Consider the following 15,199-nt stretch of genomic DNA (forward strand, 5'->3'; position numbering starts at 1 on the left):
CATCATTGTCCTCCAAAGGTGGAGACAGGAGCAGGAGTTTTACCAGCCTTGGCCATCCTAGTACCGGGAAAATGGAGCTAAAACAGTGATGGAATGGGGTGGGGGGGGGGGGGGAGATGACTGGAAAGAATGAGAGAGAGAGAGAAAGGGAGAGAGAAAGGAAGGAACGAAGGAATGAAGGAAGGAAGAGAGGAAGGAAGGAAAAAAGGGAAAGGCCAGGAAGGCAAGGCAAGACTGCTGTTATACCCACTAAAGACTGATTCAGTAGACCTAAAGGGCAACCCACTGGAGGAAATTTTATACCTCACTTTGGACTTTGTGTGTATTCATGATGATCATCTTAGGCTGAGCTCTTTTAAGTAATATACCCTTTCTCAAGCCCTCTTAGATGTTGTAGGATTATAAGATCCTTATTGCAACTACAAGTTCCAGGAGAAAAAAGCAAAACTCAGAAAAGCTATATAATTTGCACAAGGACACAAAGCTAGCAAGCGGAAGAGTTAGGATTCCAGCCCAGGGCTGCCTGACCCCAAAGTCTATGTCTTAGTCACCACACAGCATACCTTCTCACTAATGGTGATATTCTTGCTATGCCTCCTCTGACCCACTAATATACATAAGTTACATAAAAATTCTACTTTCATCACTTTCTTGAAAACAGCTATTTGTTTTGATGATATGTTTATTCACATATTTCCACGTGCACCGCAATATTTGAAATAACTTTTTCCACTATTCATTTCACATTTATTCAACACATAGCTCCTAAGTTCCTAAGCTAAGCCAGGCATTGTGCTGGTGCTTTAGGAAGTCACAGTCCACTGGAAGAGATCACATTAAAATGAAAATAAGTGCTTGGTTTCCCATGGTACAGTAAGGCGTAACCAAGAGATTAGAGCTTGCTTATTGAGCTGCAATCCAAAACCACATTATTGGCCTATAATTTCCCATTTGATTGACAAGAAAGGACTGAGCAACTGGCCCAAGGTCAGGCTGCTAGTCAGCAGCAGTTCATTTCACTTACTTTATTGTCTCTGACATACCATGTTTTCATGATTCACCCTCGCTTAATAGCCTTATGTAATGTTCAAAACATATTTTATGTTTTGCAGACATTTTTTAAATTTAAGACCAAAGAAGCCAAAGCGACAAAAGCTAACATTGGGCTGGATCACATTTTGACTGCCAGCTTTAAGGACAGCAGAGAGCTACAAGGTTTGGCTTCCCCCCAAGCATATTTCCAGGCTATGGAAGCAGTTAATTCTGCCCTAAATGCATGCTGTGTCCTCATCTCCTCAGTAGCCCTCTATCTGGGCTAAGACTTAATTGGTTTGGGTTGGGTAATTCATAGTGCCTCGTTAGGGCATCAAAACACATACTAGGCTCTCTAGTAATTTTCTCCCCTGAAAGAACATTGATTGGCTCCTTCATTGGGAAAGGAATTAGCTAAAGGACTCTAGGGTTTGTGCAAAGAGATTAAGTCCACAATGGATCATTTCAGAGTGTGTTTTACAATCAGATTTCTTTGAGTCTTATCTGCGTGATCAAATTTCTCTTCTCTTGCTAAAATCTCCTGCACACCTACCCAATAACAAGTGAATGTTAGTTACCTTGAAGAAATTACTCTAAGGATTTTAAAGTTTTCGCTGGCCAGTCTTCCAGTTTTCTTTTGTCTGAGTTGAAATCGTTAATGCACTGGTAGGAAAACCACTGAAAGATGGCTCTTCTTACTCTGCCTACTTCTCTCCCTATAACAGGCTCAGCCAGTGCCCTGTCCATAGTCATTCACCTCTATACCGATGCTAACTGTGCATACCTACAATTCTTTACTTACATTTTCTGGCTTCAGCAGATGGGTCAGCACTCCTGGAGCAAATCAATGCATTAGGATGTTGGTGCCCCTGGAATCAACCAAGGACAGAGGGTATTTGGTGGATAAATATCCCAGCTTCCTGGACAGAATAAGCTCCAGTTGCCTGAAGTGATGACTGGCCTAAGAACACACCCTTATTGGCCTCTTTCCTTCCTGGTCTTACTTCCGCACTCCACTATAAGTGTTTCCTGGGATCATCTCCCCCAAATTTCACTTCTACTTGACTCCTTGCCTCAGGGTCTATTTCTGAAAAACCAAATGGAAAACACTTACCATGGTCCAGTCTTTGAAAGTCTTTGAATTCCACCATCTGACATTTAAAACTTGAGGTCATTGAAACAACTTTCCTGCTGTGGTAGGGGCAGAGCTTTCTCAATCAGCTCTGTGCTCACCCGATAATCCAAACATATCTTGGTGGGAAAAATCCTCAGGAGCCTGTCTTCATTAAGGTTCAAGAAACTTCCTGGAAAATAACTTAATCTAAAAGACGAGAGAAATGAGACCTACCAAACTGGCCCAAAACCTGAGATCACTATTGGTTGGAAGACACAATGTGGGTTGGCCAGTTTTGAGCAGCATGTGAATAAACCTTCCATGTTTTCCTACTCAGGATATCCTTGCTGCAGACCCACAATCTTCTGAAGGCCCTCCAGTAGAAAATGGTAGGGGCCGGGGGGAGAGTAATGAAAAAGAAGTAAACGGAACTAGAATAAATGAAATCGTTGCTTTCCTTAACAGTTTCTGAGAGAGATCAAAACAGAAACTTGCTCTCTTTTTTGTTACTGTATCCTGTTTTTGCCTCAGATCAGTATGTCATGGGGAAGCATAAGTACAACTTTGATCGGCAACTCATAAATACAACTTCCCTGACAATAGCCAGCCTTGGTGCAGCCAAGACATCCAATTCCTAAAAACCTACAAACTCTTCTCTCAAGATAATATTCTGGGACTTTCTTACCGGAAAACAAAGTAAAGCCATTCCCTCCCTCCAATCATACAAAATATGTATTAGGCGTATTGCCATCAACAGTCTTGAGAGGGCTGACATGCTGGCTTTCTTTGTTATCCCTTGCTTTCTTATAAAATTGGTATGATCCCTAGTATCAGCATGAACAAAATTGTGAATGGGACCTACTCATGGGATTATGGATTCTGAATCCTCCGGGAGTGTCCCATAATGCCCCTGTCAGTTGGTTTTGCCCTTGGGTATCTAATTTAACTGACAAATCTGAAGAATCACGTGGAGGCAGCCACCTCCCCAGCAACTTCACAGATGGGAACCCTGCAGTGAGTAAGTTATTCCAGCAAGTTTGACATTAGCTTATGTTGAACATTCTCCTGACAGGTCTGCTCATTTCTTAACAGCATAAAACAGCTCACTGTTATTAGGCATGAGTCTCCCTTGACTCGATAAATACTATGGCCCCATTTTTGGCTCTTTTTATGGACGTCCTAAAGGCATCTGAATATGGCATTTTACATTTGGCAGACACTGATCAACAACAATTTTTTCTAATTAGTCTTGGAAGCTTCAGCCTTAAATGCACAGGGTCAAATACTCCAATAAGTGAAGGATATCAAGCTCTATGGACAAGTGCACTTTTGAGGGTGAATGGAGGTAGGGAGGGCATTTATACTGCCTGGGCACATGTGGGTACATTTTGCAAAATCAACTTAGCTGCAAATTTTACCTGAAATCAAATCATGTCTTGGCATTATGCCTAGCAGGCATTATATAGTTGTTAGCTTCAATCACAAGAACAATTACTTCAAGTTATGATGCAGACCAGTTTTAAAAGTCCTCAGGCCAGCAAAGTCTGCCCAGGATGCAGCTAGCTGCAAAAAAAAAAAAAAAAAAAAAAAAATCAGTAGATGAAAGAAGTGCAATACTTGACACTTTCAGCTTTTATTAATATTTTGTCAGTCAATTGGCAACAGGCATAGAGCCCTGGCACTACACCAAACGCCATGTGTATAGTGCCGGGAGAGTACAAATGAATGAGGAAGACATGACCTATAGGCTCAGAAAACATGAAGTCTACACACAGAGTCAGACCACACTGACTAAGCACTCTCATAACTGGAGAGAAAATACAGAATTATAGGTGAAGATGAGATCATGATTGCAAAGAACGCAGTTCCATGCCAAGGAGGCCTGCAGTAAAGACTAAGTGAGGAGTATCTATTATTATTATTTTACTAGAAAGCTTAATTCCATTAATACTGAGAAGGAACAAACTCAGGTTGGAGGGGAATGAATTCTGCATCAGATTATGAAGGATTGGGAAGTCAGGTTGGAGTAGAGAAAACATGGGATCCATTCCCACCAGAGAGAGCTGCTTAAACCACAAAACAGTTGCCAAAGTGGGTCAAATTCATACAAGGGGCAGCAGGTTTGACTTACCTCAAATATTCCAACAAGGAGAGGTGAAAATGGGAAGTAAGCATTCTTTTCAGTGGATGGGCAATTCTCCTTAGTGACTTAGAAGAGTTTAGATCTAATAGAGTCAAAAAATAATGATCTTCCACTGACTTTTTAAGCAGACCAGTCACACAATTTTTGGGGCCTAATGCAAAACAAAACTTTGGGGCCCCTTGTTCAAAACTATTAAGAATTTCAAGACCATGAGGGCAGCTGGCTGGCTCAGTCAGGTCAGAACCTCTTGATTTCAGCTCAGGTCTTGGTCTCTGGGTCCTGTGATCGAGCCTTGTGCCAGGCTTCATACTCAGTAGGGAGTCTGTTTGAGAATTCTCTCCATCTCCCTCTGCCTCTCCCTCACCCCTCTCTCTCTCTCTCTCAAATAAATAAATAAATCTTAAAAAGAAGAAGAGGAAGAAAGAAGAATTATTTTAAGACCATGACAGAAGAGTATTAAACCATGGGAACTTTCTGAGTCAAGAGCCCTGTGTGAATGCACAGGTCAAATGCCTGTGAAATCTGCCTTATCATTCAGGGTATGATGGTGAAAATACTTCCCAAAGACTATGCTTCTAGCCTCTGTTCATGAGATGCTTGGAGGAAAAAAATACTTGAGGTAGAGATCCCCACAAAGTGACTCTTTATTGTAATTTGCCAAGAGACATTGCAGAGAAAAGTTTGGGAGAAGCTGACAACAAAAAGATGGAAGGCATAAAGGACAAGGAGAGGTTGAGGTTAAAATCACTTCAAGTTAAGTAGGAGGATTAGAATAAGGGAAAATATGGTAGGGATGCTTTTAACTGACCAACTCATTTCATTAACCTATGGTGTTATTCCCTCTGTAAAATGTGCTGACCAATGTCCCAGCACACTGCATGCTAACTCGAGATGGAAGCTCCAGAAGGGCAAACCCTCCAGAAGGGTTTTTATCAGTTTAGTTCACTCCTACATTCCCAGATAACTGACATATAGTAGTAGTCAGTGCCTGGCATATAGCAGACACTAAACAAATGCTGAATGAATGAATGAACCTGTGCTAGTAGATACCTCTCTAAGACATTGTGAGTCTACTATGAGTTGAGCTCCTTTATCCTTATGCAAGGACATTTACTTCCCCAAACCTATTAATGCCATTTGTATTTGCTATTATAATCATGTGATTTCATCAATTACAGAAAGCAGTGAAGTGTGTATGAGAAGAGAGTTGTTTTTACAAAAACAAAGTTTTTAAATCCTTAGAAAGACTCAGTAAAGGCTGGTTGTTGGGAGAAATTGTATCAATTAGATGTGGAAAACAGAACCATGAAAGAAGAGGGAAAAATACATAAAATTCTAGAAATCTTGCTTCCGGTGCTTTGCAAGTGGCTCTGCATTCTCACTCCACTTTAAACAGATGAAAACAGGAAACTGTAGCCTATTATGGATATGCTAAATGCAAGAAACACCATGCAGATGTCATGTACCAAACTCAGGCTGAAGAAAAGGTCTCAGCCCTACACCGAAAGACAGGTGAAGACTGTAACATGTTTGCATGATGTCTTTATCATTTTTTTGTAATTTCTACTTTAACTGAGGTTTTTCGTTTGTCATTTATTGTTACCATTTATTGAGTATCTACTATGTGCTGGACATAGTAATACCTGCTCTATTCACATTATATGTGGTGCAGCCCAGGTAGTAGTACCCTTAGTCCCATTTTATAGACAAAGAATCTAAAACTTAGTTGTTTTAGTTAAGTTTTTACTCACCTCAAGGCTACACAGAAAGGGCCAGAACTGGATATAAACCCAAGATCTTCTGGCTCCAAATCTCAGCATCTTCCTACCATATCACAATTAAGTGATTTGCTCAAAATAACTGAGATCTTCCTACTATAAACCTAATTTACTTTCCATTACATTAAGTTAACTGAATATTTTAATGAGCTGACCAACCACCAGGTCTGATTGCATCAGATAAGAATAAACCAAAATAAAATTGAATAAATAAGTGAATACATAAGCAAACTAACCTAAAGGAGATAAACGAAAATGTCAGCATATTATGCCAATGGCCTAATTATAGATTATAATTATATGTTATATAATTATAGTTATAGATAATAGATTTTATTTATAATTTAATTTCTTTATTATTTTACATTTATATTTAACATATATTTTAATTTCTACTGACCCAATTATTTGCATTCCCTATCCTGGGAAGTCCCTTCCTGATATCAAGCTACCTGGCTGGTGAATTTTAATCAGAATGCTGATTGGTGAGCCTAGAGTAAAAATTGCTCTGGGAGGATGTTTTATGCAAACTCTAGAAAAGCCTGATGAAATATCCTTATTCCATAACCAAATATACTGCTTTGATGACCAGATAATGAAGACCCCAATTCAGTACCCTTTTACACCAAAAGTATGAGTTCCTTTGGAGTGGAGAATGTGGTATAGAACAAAATTGATAAGCTATATGTGATAGGCAAAATGTCCCCAAAGACATCCAAGCTCTCCTCCCTGGAACCTGTGAATATGTTTCTTTGCATGACAAGAAGGGCTTCACAGATGTAATTAAGGTCCTGGACAGGGGTTATCCAGGTCAGCCCAATCTAATCACATAAACTCTTAGAAGCAATGAATTGTATTTTCTATCACACACCCATTTATATTTTTCACATCTCTGCTGGACATTTATTTCTTATATAATTAGGGGAAATGTTGTGAATTCAGAAGAAAAGAAAAAAAAGGGAGATAGAAAATATCTTCCCAAACTAAAGCACCTGAGAATGAATAGGCTGGTTAGAGGGAGGCGTAGGACATGTCAGAACTTTTATTTGTCAAGACTATTTAGGTTGCAGGTGACAGAAGACAGATTGGGTCACATGCCCATCCCTGGACCAACTATAGTTTCAGGAGTGTGGTGCACCAACTCTGGGTGGAGAAGCCACCAAATTCACATGGGGTGTGGGAGAGGAAGACATGCAAAGGAGGAGTAAAGAAAGACTTACTCTTCAAACGGTGTCCCCAACCCTAATAGAAAAAGAGGCAAGGTCAGGTGCATGGAGGGGGGGATCCTAACAAATGGTAGGAAGAGGAATAAAGGTCATGATGAGCTCAGCGTTCAACACATTCAAGTCTTCATGTCAGAAATTGTCTCCAGTGTAGATGTTCGAAAGGCAAATGGAAATGGGTTACCAGAGAAGTGCCGAGATTTACAAGCCATCTGCGCTGACGCTTACAGTTTTGTGAAGACCCTTTCTACATCGGGACAAAGATCCACCTCAGATATCTTTAAACCAAGCAACTGAACGAGTCCAGGGTAAAATGCAGAGGATCCACTGGACCTGCATGGCCACGGGTGTCCGTCTCACTCCCTCTTCTCAGTTCTACTTTGTCGATGCAGATGTCATTCCCAGATATGCCCTTCCCGCAGGCAGTCGGAGCAGTCTTCCACCCCATTCACCACACCGTGCAGAGCACTGCCCTCACAACAGGCCCTGAGAAGGGCCTGGTGCTCTTTGGACCACCTTCGTGTCACATCTGGAAACAATCTCTGTAGCAAGAGAGGAAAAAACACATGGATGGGCCAGCCCTGGATCATATGTCCAAGCCTAGAGCCAACAGGAGGGGCCGACAGAGTTATGCCAACTGAAAGTGACAGAGGAGCATAAAAAGTCCTTCTCCCTTTCCTTTTTCTTTTGACTTCATCGTGTTTCAACCCAGTATGTCAACAGAGGTGCCCTCTACCTTCCGCTGCACACTCCATGACTGCTCACTCGCGTACTCGCCCAAATTAGATTTGTACATCCATCTCCTTGTCATCACAACATAGGGAGTTGGTTCCATGTCCTGGACCCCAGTTTGACACCAGTTCTTCCCTGGTGAAAATCCTAATGCAGCCGGTGTTCCTCCAAATGTGTGCAAAACATATCATATTTCTTTAATCAAAATTATGCGAAGAAGCAGATGTTCACTTTTTGTTATCTTACAGATAACAGTCGGTGTTTGAATGCCCTTAGCTGGTCTTTCACTGTCCTTGTCCTTTGAATTCTGTTTTGGGTCATGTGTTCCCACACACAGCTATGTTATTTTTCTCAGATTATTTTCTTAGATTGAACTCAAACCTATTAACATAGTGTTTCAGTTTTCTATTGCTACAGTAACAAATTGCCATTTTGTGTCTTCCATGGGTCAGAAGTCTGGCCAGAGCGGGGCTCAAGGGTTTTTCTCTGTTCCAGGTCTCACCAGACCAAATCAAGAGCTGCATTCCTTTCTGAAGATCTAAGGAAAAATCTAATTCCAAGCTTTTTCAGTTGTCAGAATTTCATTTCTTGCAGTTGTAGGATTGAGGTCCTTGTTTGCTTGCTGGCTGTCAGCCAAGGGGCTGCCCTTAGCTCTTCAAGATCTCTCTTCAGTCCTTGCAGGTGGCTCCCTGTGCTCAGAACAGGTAACAGCACTTCATACCCTTCTCACACTTGGACTCTCTTGGATTCCTTCTCCTGCCTCTTATTCCACTGCCCGTCTTTGACTCCAACCAGAGTTCTCTGTTTCGTAGAGCCCACCCGGATTATCCATATCCATAATCCTAATTGCAGATACGAAGTACCTCTTGCCATGCAAGGAAACATTCACGGCTCCAGGGAGCTAGGTTTCGACATTTTGGAGGGCCATTTTGCCTATCACGTATAGCTTATAAATTTTGTTCCATAACACGTCTTCCACTCCAAAGGAACTCACACTTTTTGACGTAAAAGGATACTGAATGTGAGGATTCCATTATCCAGTCATCAGAGTGGTGTATTCCATTGTGAGGTAGGGATAATTCGTCTGACTTTTCAGAGTTTACATGAAATATCTTCTCAAGGCAATTTTTACTCTATGCTCACCAATTGGCATTCTGATTATAATTCAGCTCCCAGGTAACTAGATATCATGAAGGAACTTCTCAAGATAGAGAATGCAAATAATTAAGTTGATAGAAATTCAAATAAATAAATATAAGTATAAAATGATATGTAAATGTAAATTAGAAATATATATATATTAATTTAGAATAAAAGGATGGCACTCTGATATCAACTGGAATTGGTAATATCTGTCATCAACTAAAAGAACGGTCATGTCTAGGAGGACTTAAAACTCCCAGCATTCTCACTCTGTTACAATGGCTTCACTGAGGCCATCCTGTGAGAGACGGGTCACCAGAGCCATAGAGCAGCCTCATCATCTCTCTCTTCACCCAATCACCACTGAAGAGAGATACTAGAAAATAATTTTTACACAGAGGCTGACTGACATCAGCATAGAAACTTCTTCAAGAATAAGTGGAGGTGGGGGCACCTAAACAGCTCAGTTGTTTAAGCATCTGTCTCTTGATTTTGGCTGAAGTCATGATCTTAGGGTTGTGGGATAGAGCCCTGTTTGGGACTCCACACTCAGTGCAGAATCTGCTTGAGATTCTTTCTCTCTCCCTCTCCTTCTGCCCCTCCGCCATGCTCTCTCTCTCTCTCTCTCTCTCTCAAATAAATTAATCTTTGGGAGGGGGGGGAATAGTAGGTAGGAATAAAGAGGGGGTAATGGATATCCCAACCACAGAGGAACGAGCCATTCTGTAAGAGGTGCTACTTTCCTAGCCTGCCTCTCTTAGCATCTTGACTGCAATTGTTACTGAGATTCACTTGGCATCACATATTTCTGGAGATATTCTTTATCAGTGGCTTTGCAAACATAACTAAAGAATTCCACACGGCAGAATGGGAACCAAACCCACACACCTACATACATACATTCATGCATATACATGTATATGCATACACATATACTTTTATGTGTGTGTGTGTGTGTGTGTGTGTGTGTGTGTGTATGATTCCATGTGGACTTGGTATAAATTTATAATCCCTCAGGTCTCCATTGTATCTCATATTATCTGTATGGCCAAAGGGTCTGCATCAGTCCTAAGCCCGGCCCCCTTTTTTATCCACATCATCTTGGTTTTCAAGCAACCATGCTTTTATATTATCATTTGACACTATTGTGGCAAAAAGATTTTCCCTTCTTCTCGTCTAGGTTCTTTGGCTGGTGTAATAAGTAAATTGACGTAAGTCAAATCAATAGGAGAAAAATAAATTTAATTTCATACATACAAAATCCCCCGAAGATATGAGACTCAATGGCAGTCAGAGAACTGAGGCTTAGAGGTCATCTTGAGCTAGGCAGTGGGAAGGGGAGTGAGCCTTCCAGATGTGTGCTGGGGTGAGGAGGCAATTCACAGAAAGATAACAAGAGCTGATATCTGCTAATCAGATATTTGCCCTGCCATGCAAGGAAGCCTTTCAGATAGAAAAAAATTCTCTCTCTTTAGAAATAGCTCTCTTTCTGAACCAGGCCCCCTGTCTAAATCCATTAAGGCAGTTAAGGGATAGGTAAAAGTTTTTCCTGAGTCTGATGGCTCTGGACTGCCTTCAGCTCAAAGTAATCCAAATGCTAAAGTGGTCCATTGTGGGGGCAGCATACTCTGCTCCCCTTCAACACCAAATACTACTTTTCCTTATTGATCACAACCTGACTTACAGGATGAGTGGGCCCCATCCACATGCTTCATCATCTCCCATCCGAATTCTTGCAACAGGACTTTTTTTATTACTATGTGACTCTCTTCAATATTGTTTTTTACTTTCTCAGTACTTGTGTGTTTATTGTTATTTATTACTGTATTACTTTTATCACTTGGCAAGAATTTGTGCACCCTCTGTAGACCCTTAAATCACCAGTTGAGGAAGAGAACCAGCAGGTCAAAGAGGAAAGAAGATCCCCTTGCCAAACTCCAAATGCAGCCAGACACCATGAATAGATCATAAAACAGGTCGACTGCCTAGGACTTTCATAAAGCTTGATTTTCATTAGATTCCCCTCCAACTTTTTCATAATCTAGGCTTCCTGCCCTGTGTTAATTATATCTCTGACCCAAAACCAACAAACTAAGAGGCTGCATGTTGTGATGGAAAGTGTGCTGGACCAGGCGCCAAAAACTGTGAAGTTTAGGGCCAATTCTGGAGCTAACCAGCTGTGTGACCTTGAACAAGTCACTTTATCTCTCAGAACTGTTGCCCCCTCACTTCTTCAAAGAATATTGAATGAAATTATGTCTATAATTTCTTCCCAAAGTTATGTCATTCTTTGATTCCAGTTTTCTTTATTCATACCATTAATACACTATAGATAACAACATTGTCTACAATTCTTATACACCAGGCTAAGTTTTTATTACAATTTTTTGCCTAACATAAATTATGATTCATGAGCTATCTAACACTAAAAATGAACCCTACATGCAATTTCAAAAACAATTTTGTTAAATTTATTTGAGGTACGATTCAGTGAATGAGGTATCTGACATGCCACAGTGAAAATAGACCTTGGTTTTAAAACCCAGCAAATAAAAACCAGGTCTGAAAAGCCGGAGCTAAGACTGGCTGGGGTCCATCATCTTTAGGAAAACAGAGGGACTTAAAACAGAGCATTTGCCTAAGAACTGGGCAGAAAATCTGGAGCAAGAGGGCAGGGGGTGGTAAATTGGTGGGAAAATTAAAGATACAATTTCCCCAGCTGTTGGAATTTTCACACTGTTGAGTTTTGAGGTTAGAGTGTGTAACGCAAATATGAAACATCACTGGGAGGAAGGGAACTCATTTAATATTATGTTAGTTGTAGAATTATAACTAGGTGTAAAGCAAAGAAAGTAGTTATCTATTATTCATTCCTTCTGAATAGATATTTCCTGTCTGTGAACACAAAGCATGACTAGAATTCACTTGCCGAAACTCAGAGATGCTACAAGAGAACATTTCATTTTCATTTGATCTGACCTTGTGTATGATAATGGAGCTCCTTTAAAACACTGACGCTTGTCTGTTCTCCTTGGATTGCACCAGGGAGAATTATTCCTCCCAAGAGAGGAAATTAAACTTAGAGGGTGTCAGTGACTTGTCCAAGTCACGCCAGTGCTGTCTGTTTAGGCAATCTGGAAGAGATCTGGCCACAAAACCCAGTCGAGTTAGTTATCCGTGTACTCTCTGTGACTGCTTCTATCATAAGAAGAATTTCTCTCACTGACATCTGAGCCCACCAACTGGGAACTGGCATGTCAGACTGACCAGAAATTAGCATACCTTGCTCTCTCCACACAGGCCTAGCTGCTGAGGGAACCTGAGAAGGTGGCTTATCTTTAGGGAGGTGGTAGAAGAGTCCCAGTGAGAGATACTGTATAGGACACAGGTGTATGTGACAGAAACATACTGGACATCAGTGCCCCAGCCAGAGATGGATCAGACACACCTGAGTCTCAGGTCCACCTGCTGAATCAAGTGCCCCGTCTCCTCCCCAAGGCCTTGAACTGGACCACAGCCTAACCCCCAAGCTGCAAAGAACCTTAATAAACAGAGATAAGACTCCCCTTGGTTTTCTTCTTTTGTTTTTGTTTTCTCCAATTATCTTATGCAATAAATCAACTTTAAAATTCAATCAGTTTTGACCTAAAATCTAATCTACTCATTTCCTAAAAAAATTCTTAAATCAAAACATAATCTCATTGAATTGAAGTGTCACCCAGTTCAGCCCCTCCGTAAATTGACGGCTAGATGGGAGGATAGAGGAGTGGGTAGGAGGACGCACGGACGCACGGACGCACGGACGCATGGGTAAATGATGTGGATGAATTGCCTTTCCTGGACTCCAGTCACGGGCTCCCACCTCTAAAACCTCAGAATGTACGTCTTCATGTAGATAACCCCTTGCTAAAATCCTGCACTGATTAAAAAGTGAATGTAAATTTTCTCTGATGAGCTTTTTATCATGTTCAGAAGAAGAAGTCTGCTATAAAGTAGTAAAACAAGAATAAACAAACCTATAATTTGGAGTAGCAGCTCTGGGGACAATAACAAGGTTTTCCAATCTCCCAGATCATAATTAACAGTGTAAAGAATTAAAGGGAAGTTCAGGAAGGAGTGCTTAAACCTTTTTGTAAATTTAAAAACAAGTAATGATCTCCATTGCTGTTCTCCAGGTTTATTCAAATTTGGACAATTAGGACAATTAAACATAAAACAGAGACAGTTCTAAAGAAGGAGCTGCAACAAAGCAGAATAATTGCTGGTACGGGCTATCAAATTTACATAAAAAAAGATTAAAAAGCTGATTTACATTTAAAAAACAAGATCAGGCAACATCTAAAATAGATAACACAACCCGCTGAGAAAAGCTCTTTTCATCAATAAAGGAGAAGCAAAGGTGATTATACATAACAAAACTAATCTTCTATATTGCTTTAATCACCTAAAACCACTTTAACTGTTTATTTGGGAACTGTTATGTGAAAAAAAAAATATTGCATGTAAAAGTGTCTAATTTCCAGGTTGCAGTAAAACATAGACACCGTCAGAATCCTGGCCACACACCCCTATTTATCACCTGCTTTCTTCTCTAGATCCTGTCTTCTCTTGGTTATCAAAGTTTTCACCAATTACAAACCTGCCCTACCCATTGCAGGACTTGAAAATTTGCCATGTAATTGGTTTAACAGATGCTTCCAGAACAGCAGTTCTGTTTATTGTTACAGCATCCCACGAACAAAGTAGATTGTAAAGCCTTTTCCTTCCTGGACTGAGCATCTACGTGGCATTTTGAACTTTTTTTCAAATCGAAGAATATAATTGCAATGTGAATTGCAATGTGTGCCATGACCAGATCCTTTGTTGATATTTGTTATTATGTAGGGTTGTTTTTTTTTTCCCCCCAAGAACAGTTATTTATTCATGGGTTCAGTACTTTCATGATTTGAATTAAAGAATCAAAAACACTTCACGAAATCGGGGGCTCAACTGCCATTAATATATAGTGATGTTCTTACAGCTTCTTGTGAAATCTCTCTAGCAGTTAAGAAGAAAATTGCAGTTATCCCAATCCCAATTACAACTTGGGCTAGGAAAAACAGACAGAAGCTGGAAATAGGGATAAATTGATAAATTCCATTTCAGTTCCTTTATAAAGAAGTGATGAAATACTGATGATAGCAGGAGATTTTAAGATATCAAATGATGGGGCTCAGGGCACATTACCCCCAAAATATGGCTCCTCTGTATATTGACCATCTTAAGCTAAAGGAGTCAGAGAAACTGAGGGGTAGGAAGGAGTCTCTGCCTTCCCCTTTCTACCTGCAGCAGGTTATAGGACCCTCAGTTGAGAGACGCCCTCCCTGTCCCCAGAGGGAAGGAGCAGCCTTGCTCGAAGAGGAGCAAGCAATCTGAACAAACAACAGAGGGGCTTGCTAAATTTCCCTCAGGTTGCTGCCTTTAGCTCACACCCCTTTGTCCTATTACATTTCCCCACAACTTTTTTTTTTAATTTATTTATGTATTTATTTGACAGAGAGAGATCACAAGTAGGCAGAGAGGCAGGCAGAGAGAGGGTGGGGAGGGGGAAGCAGGCTCCCCGCTGAGCAGAGAGCCAGGTGTGGGGCTCCATCCCAGGACCCTGGGACCATGACCTAAGCAGAAGGCAGAAGCCCCAACCCACTGAGCCCCCCAGGCGCCCCTCCCCACAACTTTTAATTCCATTATCCAACCTAGTAAGAAAACACTCTGGCCCAACTCCTTCTGCACATCTTCCTTTCCTTATGCAGGCTCCCATCTCACATAAAACTCACATTAAAATATTAAATGAATGTGTATGCTTTTCCCTTGTTCCTCTCTCTGCTGTTACAGGGGCCCCAGCTGAAAACCTAGAAAAGTAGGAGGAAAGCATATTTTTCCTCCCTATACAACAAACCACAGATCAAACAACAGGAATGAAAGCAAAATTGAAATTTAAGACAAGAAAGAAGATAGGTTTGATTTTAATCAATTTTACAAGTTCTCCCAAAACTCA

The 15,199-nt window shown here is 40.8% G+C and overlaps 1 long non-coding RNA gene across 1 annotated transcript in view; it reads right to left on the reverse strand.

The window, feature by feature from the left end:
* LOC116597451 overlaps positions 1 to 15,199 on the reverse strand; it is a 61,221-nt gene that overhangs the window by 15,869 nt on the left and 30,153 nt on the right. The window contains exons 2-3 of the long non-coding RNA XR_004288610.1: positions 3,565 to 3,709; positions 1,835 to 2,119 (exon numbers count right to left, since the gene is read on the reverse strand). This is a non-coding gene — a long non-coding RNA (uncharacterized LOC116597451). The remainder of the gene's footprint in view (positions 1 to 1,834; positions 2,120 to 3,564; positions 3,710 to 15,199) is intronic.

This window comes from Mustela erminea, chromosome 8, assembly GCF_009829155.1.
Source record: "Mustela erminea isolate mMusErm1 chromosome 8, mMusErm1.Pri, whole genome shotgun sequence".
NCBI classification, from domain to species: domain Eukaryota; kingdom Metazoa; phylum Chordata; class Mammalia; order Carnivora; family Mustelidae; genus Mustela; species Mustela erminea.